The following is a 6,840-nucleotide window of genomic DNA, read 5'->3' as shown; positions in this document are numbered from 1 at the left end:
CTCCTCTCTGAAGACGAAGAATAACAAGCACATCCAAAGACGTGCCGTTCTTCCTCAAATTCAACAAAAGACACAAATTCAAAATTCAGAAGTTCAAAAATTCAGACACAAATTCAGAATTCAAAAGTCCAAAAACAAATGACACAAATTCAGAATTCAGAAGTCCAGAAATCCAGAGACTTAGAAATCCAGAGACTCAGAAGTCAGAGACACAAATTCAGAATCCAAACCCAAAAGCAAAGAACATCAAGCACATCTAAAGTCGTGTTGTTCTTCATCAAATTCCACGGTGATCAACAACAAGCACATCTAATGACGTGTCATTTTTCATCAAATTCCACGGTGATTCAAGAACAAGCTCGTGCAGCCCTTAGATCCAACCAACAACAAAAAGGAGGTTGAATTAGAGGACCATTCTTTTTGTAAAAAATACTATTACAGAGGATTGTACTCAAATTTTTTAAAGTAATAAATTACTATTTGTTCCATATTTTGTTTCTATTTGCAGATATACAAAATTTGTGTGTACAAATTTCTGGCACGCCCGGTGGGACATCCTCTGCCTCTCATCTCTTTCTCCTACATTAAATTCTCAACAAATTCATCGTCAGATTCTATGACTTCTAATAAGATTCAGATGAAGAACAAGAATACCACCAAAGACATCGCGGTTATGACAGACAACATCAATACAATCACAAAAGGTGGCAAGAAGGTTACAACTTCGTCAAGTGGTACAAACACCTCTGCAAGTTCAATGATGTGGAGCATGGTCAAATCATCCGTTCTTGCAAAAAGATAGCACGATGCGATGAGAGTCAATTCTGCCAAATCTGTCAAAATAACAACTCAAACTCATATCGCCTTCACCTCGCTGGGGACAAGAAGGAAGGTTCCTATAACCTCAAAGGTTGCTCCAGTCACAAGTTCAAGTTCCACCTCACTGGGGGCAAGAGGAAGGTTCCTACAACCTCAAAGGTTGCTCCAGTCACAATTTCAAGTTCAAGGCTGGTCCACCTAAGGCCAAAGATTTTTTCTGACTCCATCACTATGCCAGTCATGATGACGAGTACTACCTCGTACGAAGAGCAATTGAAGACTATGGCCCATGAAATTGAAAGATTACAACACTTTCTCAAGGAGCAAGATCTGAAAATTGCCTCGCTGACAGAAAAGTTAAAATTGCGTGATGACAATGCTGAGTCAAGCAAAGGCTGAATTCCTCATTCTAATTTTATGCCAGAGAACATTCCAATTAATAATCAAAATGACGTGTCCACCAATCCAACAATTGAAGCTGCCTCCATCACCTCACTTTCTGTCCAACAACTTCAAGACATGATAGTGAATCACATAAGAGAACAATATAGTGGCGTTCCTCAAAGTGCTCATATGTACTCAAAGCCTTACACAGAAAGAATTGACATTTTAAAAATGCCGGTTGGGTATTAACCTCCAAATCTTCAATAGTTTGACGAAAAAGGCAATCCTAAGCAACATGTTGCACACTTTGTTGAGACTTGCGGCAATGCTGGTACAGACGGAGATCTCCTTGTCAAGTAATTCGTTCTTTCCCTCAAAGGGAATGCATTTGATTGGTACACAGACCTCAAAGCTGGAGGTATTGACAGTTGGGAGCAGATGGAACGAGAATTCTTAACCGTTTCTATAGCACTCGTCGTACTGTTAGTATGCTGGAGCTTTGAAGAGTGAACCCGTGGTTAACTACATCAACCGTTGGCGAGCTCTAAGTCTTGACTGTAAGGATCGTTTATCTGAAATTTTTGCAGTTGAAGCATGTATGCAAGGCATGCGTTGGGAGCTTCTTTACATCCTACAAGGGATTAAGCCTCGCACATTTGAAAAGCTTGTTACTCGAGCCTACGACATGGAGCTTAGCATGGAAAATCATGGTGCTAGGGAAGATGTTCCTGATATATCCGACAACCTTCAAGAAGATGAGATGAGTGAATCTGAAGAAGAAGACAATATACTTCTTAACTCGGATGACGAAATAGCTTCATCTTTCATTGTAAGCATCATCTCAAAAGACTTGCATCAAGAAACACACCATGCTACAATAATGACTTCAACCGAAAGTGCAAAATCATAGGGGGCATTAAGTCAAGGAAAGCAAGAAGAAAATCCTCAAAGTGACGACGAGATAGTCCGTGCCCTCCAGTATAAGCTTAGATTGTCGTCTGATTCTTGCAAAGTTGAAGAAAATTATTAAAGTTAAAGTGCTCCCAGATACGAGCCTAAACTGTCAAAAACACTCCTTGACACGAGTTTAACCTGTCTACCTGGAAAAAAAATCAAGCACTCTTTGACACAAGTTTAAATTGTCTACCTAAAAAAAAAAGAATCAAGAACTCCTTGATACGAGTTTAAACTGTCTCCCAAAAAAAAAAAAAAAATGATACTCCTTGACATGAGTTTAAACTGTCTACCTGAAAGAAAATCACGAACTCCTTAATATGAGTTTAAACTGTCTACCTGAAAAACAAATCAAGCACTCCTTGATACGAGTTTAAACTGTCTCCTAAAAAAAAATATGATACTCCTTGACACGAGTTTAAACTCTCTACCTGAAAAAAATCAAGAACTCTTTGATACGAGTTTAAACTGTCAAGAACTCCTTGATACGAGTTTAAACAGTCTCCCAAAAAAAAAAAAAAATGATACTCCTTGGCATGAGTTTAAACTGTTTACTTGAAAAAAAATCAAGAACTCTTTGATACGAGTTTAAACTGTTTACTTGAAAAACAAATCAAGAACTTCTTGATATGAGTTTAAACTATCTCCTAAAAAAAAAAAAAAAAAAAAAAAATGACACTCCTTGACACGAGTTTAAACTCTCTACCTGAAAAAAAAAAATCAAGAACTCCTTGATACGAGTTTAAACTGTTTACCTGAAAAACAAATCAAAAACTCCTTGATACGAGTTTAAACTGTCTCCTAAAAAAAAAAATGAAACTCCTTGATACGAGTTTAAACTGTCTCCCCAAAAAAAAATGGCACTCCTTGACACGAGCTTAAACTGTCTATTTGAAGAGAAAAAAAAAAAAAAAAATGTGGGAAAAAAAATCGTGAAAAAAAATGAGGAAAAAAAATTCGTAAAAAAAATAGAGAGAAAAAAAAAAAAGAAAAAACAAAAAAAGAGAAAAAAAAATTTTGTGAAAATTTTCTAGCGTGGAAAAAATGGGTGAAAAAAAAAAAGGAAAGGCTGAAAAACAAAAAAAAAAAAAAAAAAAAAAGAAAAAAAAAAAGAAAAGAAAAGAAAAAAAGAAGAGTCATACCAATTATTCGTTCGAGCAGAGGCCGCAATTCAACACCATCTTCAGAAGTTGTGATCTGATAAGTCTTTAGAGAATATTGGAATTGATGTCAAACCCTATACTATTGGGGGTATATATAGGCAACAAAATACCTCCTATTTGTATTTGGATTTGTATAATGTAGTTTAAATATGAAAGTAAAATTCCAATCCAAAGTTGGATAGAAAAACAAAAGACCAAATCTTACAATCCAAAGTTGAAAAAAAAAAAAAAAAAAAAAAAAAAAAAAAAAAAAAAAAAAAACGAAGAAGAAGAAGAAAAAGTTGGATACTTCAAGTCCTATTTGAAAAAGGAGACAAGTCCTGTCAAACTTGGGACTCGAAGTGGAGGCAATTTGTAGACACTTAAAATTTAGTGGGCTTTGGTTTTGACAAATTGACCCATTATGGGCTTAATATATAATTAAGTTATTTAATTGACCCAAGTTTGGTCTACTTAAATTATTTAATTAGCCCAGCCCAGCCCAGATGGTTAAATAAAAAGATAATTATTCATAATAAAATATATTTGGAATAATTATTTTTAAGGATAATTATCATAATATAACCGGCCCGGCCCAGTTATAATTTTATCCTTATCAGGAGATGACACGTGTCATCATTTTATCAATCCAAGAAGCCTATAAATAGAGGCCTGGAGGAAGGGATAAAAAATCCAGAGTCTAGAAATTCAGAGACTTAGAAATCTAGAAGGTCTAGAAATTGAGAGAATTAGAAATCCAAAGGGCCAGAAATCCCGATGGCAAACCTGAAGGCGAAGAATACCAAGCACATCTAAAGTCGTGTCGTACTTCACCAAATTCAACAAATTCTCTCCTCTCTGAAGACGAAGAACAACAAGCACATTCAAAGACGTGCCGTTCTTCCTCAAATTCAACAAAGGACACAAATTCAAAATTTAGAAGTTCAGAAATTCAGACACAAATTCAGAATTCAAAAGTCCAGAAACAAATGACACAAATTCAGAATTCAGAAGTCCAGAAATCCAGAGACTCAGAAGTCAAAGACACAAATTCAGAATCCAAACCCAAAAGCGAAGAACATCAAACACATCTAAAGTCATGTCGTTCTTCATCAAATTCCACGGTGATCAACAACAAGCGCATCTAATGACGTGTCGTTCTTCATCAAATTCCACGGTGATTCAAGAACAAGCTCATGCAGCCCTTGGATCTAACCAACAACAAAAAGGAGGTCGAATCAGAGGACCATTCTTTTTATAAAAAATACTATTACAGAGGATTGTACTCAAATTTTTCAAAGTAATAAATTACTATTTGCTCCATATTTTGTTTCTATTTGCAGATATACAAAATGTGTGTGTACAATTGTGCCTCTCCCTCAGTTTAGTTAGTTTAATTTCATGTCATTAGCTTAGTTGTAGTGTAGTTGTTAAATGGGAGGACAATCCATGCTTGTTGTTGATGTTCCATATTTATGAAAAGCAAGTAACATGTATCTCTAACCTTGTGATGTGTTTGGATTGTGAGCTTAAAGAAAGGATTAATGGCTTAATTTGATATGTTGTGCTATCCACCATGTTGTTTAGACAATATATGCTTAATTTGTCATCCATGCTTGTTGAAACAACCACACGCAATACATGTTCTTCCCCTCATTAATCATTCATTAAAGGTGTAGAAAAGCTATGCTTAGTGGTGATCTCTAAACCCCAAGATCTCTCTCTCTTTTATTCTCTCTATTGCATTATTGTTTACCTTAGTTTAATTTGCATTTAGTTTAATCCAACCAACCAACAACCATTTTGATCACTCGACCTACTAACCCTAATCTTGATTTCTCAACCTAGTACGACACTCAATCCCTTGGGACGATCCCTACTCACCCTAGCTATATTTTTAGTGAAAGGTAATAGTGGCAATTTATAAATGTAAAACTTGGCCACTTCATTCTCATAAAAACTTCTCGGGGTACGACATCCAAGCGACACAACAAGTTTTTGGCGCCGTTGCCGAGGATTGATTGATTGGCAACGTCGTATTTGTGGAATCAATTAGGAACTAGTACTCTTTTGATCGTGTCTTTACTTTGTTTTCAATTTTTGTTACTTATTGTGTTTGTTCTTGATTGACAAGGAGTATTGAGTTAGGAAGAGAGCAAAAGGAGTATTCCAAGCAAAGGAGCTAAGCAAGCAAAGGAAAAACGCTAAAAATTTAAAAATTGCTAAGCTAAGCTATAAATTTGGAGTTGAAGTGCTAAAGGACCTTTGTGAGCTTTTCTTTACTCATCCCTTAGTTAAATCGTCGGCCCGCGTGGAGGCTTGTAATTCAATTCTTAGATAAATTGTGAGCCCGCGTGGAGGCAATTTACTTTTCTTGCATTTTGTTTAAGCATGGGAGTATGAGAACATTGAATGTGGAGGAAGTTTGTTAATTATTGATTTGTTGTGAATTGAAGTGTTTGTTGTTATTGCTTGTTGTGTTGCATTGTGCATGCATGGTCGTAGATCATTGAGACCCACTCTTGTCCCTTTAAATTTTCATCTTGAATCCATTGTTCGAAACCCTAGGGGAAGAGGTAGTTTTAGTCAATCCATTGCATCAATGGAAGGACACAATGAGGACCATGTGGAGGACCTTGATCACATAGCCCAACAAGGTATCCTTCATCCCAATGTGCATCATGATAACATGCAAGTTCCATTAGGCATGCCAAGGCCATATGTTCATCCACCACAACAACAAGGCCAAGTTCCAACCAAGGTGCCCATGTTGTACCTCCAATTGCTAATCCTCCCCTTACTTTACGAGATCACTATGTGCCTAACGAATATAATGCACCCACATGTATTCAATTGCCACCATTTAGAGCACATCACTATGAAATCAAGCCACAAACCATTCAAATGCTTCCTAATTATCATGGACTTCCAAGTGAAGAACCTTACAAGCATTTGGATGAGTTTCTTAAAGTTTGTTCCACCGTAAAATATACGGACATACCGGAAGAGGTCTTAAGGCTTAAAATTTTTCCATTCACCCTTAAAGACAAGGCAAAATATTGGTTTAACAATCTTAGGCCTTTTTCAATAACTTCTTGGGCAGAAATGCAACAAGAGTTCTTGAAGAAGTACTATCCGATTTCTAAGACCAATGCCATGAGAACCTCAATTCGAGAATTTTCACATGGGGATGGAGAAACATTTCATGAGGCATGGGAACGCTTTAATGAATTGCTTAGGAAGTGTCCACATCATGACATGTCCAAATGGCAGTTAGTTCAATATTTCTTTGAGAGCTTATCGGACAATTATAAAGGCATGGTTGATGCTTCCATGGGTAGCTCTTACATTGATAGGCATGAGGATGACATGTGGCGTCTTTATGAGAGCATGAGTGAAAATTCTTTGCATCGTACTTTATTTTCAAAGAATGGTAGAAATTCTAGTGGTAGGAAGAGTGTTGGCTTACATTAAGTCAACCACTCCAATGAAATTGCCGCCGGAATGAAATCATTATCTCAAAGGTTTGATCAACCAAAAC

General features: G+C 36.4%; 1 pseudogene; it reads right to left on the bottom strand.

Annotated features, from left to right (window-relative positions):
- Window positions 1–6,460: 6,460 nt before the first annotated feature.
- Window positions 6,461–6,559, bottom strand: LOC132267872 (small nucleolar RNA R71; annotated as a pseudogene).
- Window positions 6,560–6,840: the final 281 nt, after the last annotated feature.

Source organism: Cornus florida, unplaced genomic scaffold (assembly GCF_030987335.1).
Source record: "Cornus florida cultivar Cherokee Brave unplaced genomic scaffold, ASM3098733v1 CherokeeBrave_3.0.0_Hap2_Chr07, whole genome shotgun sequence".
Taxonomy (NCBI): Eukaryota; Viridiplantae; Streptophyta; class Magnoliopsida; order Cornales; family Cornaceae; genus Cornus; species Cornus florida.
This window is presented reverse-complemented; position numbering and strand designations above follow the sequence as displayed.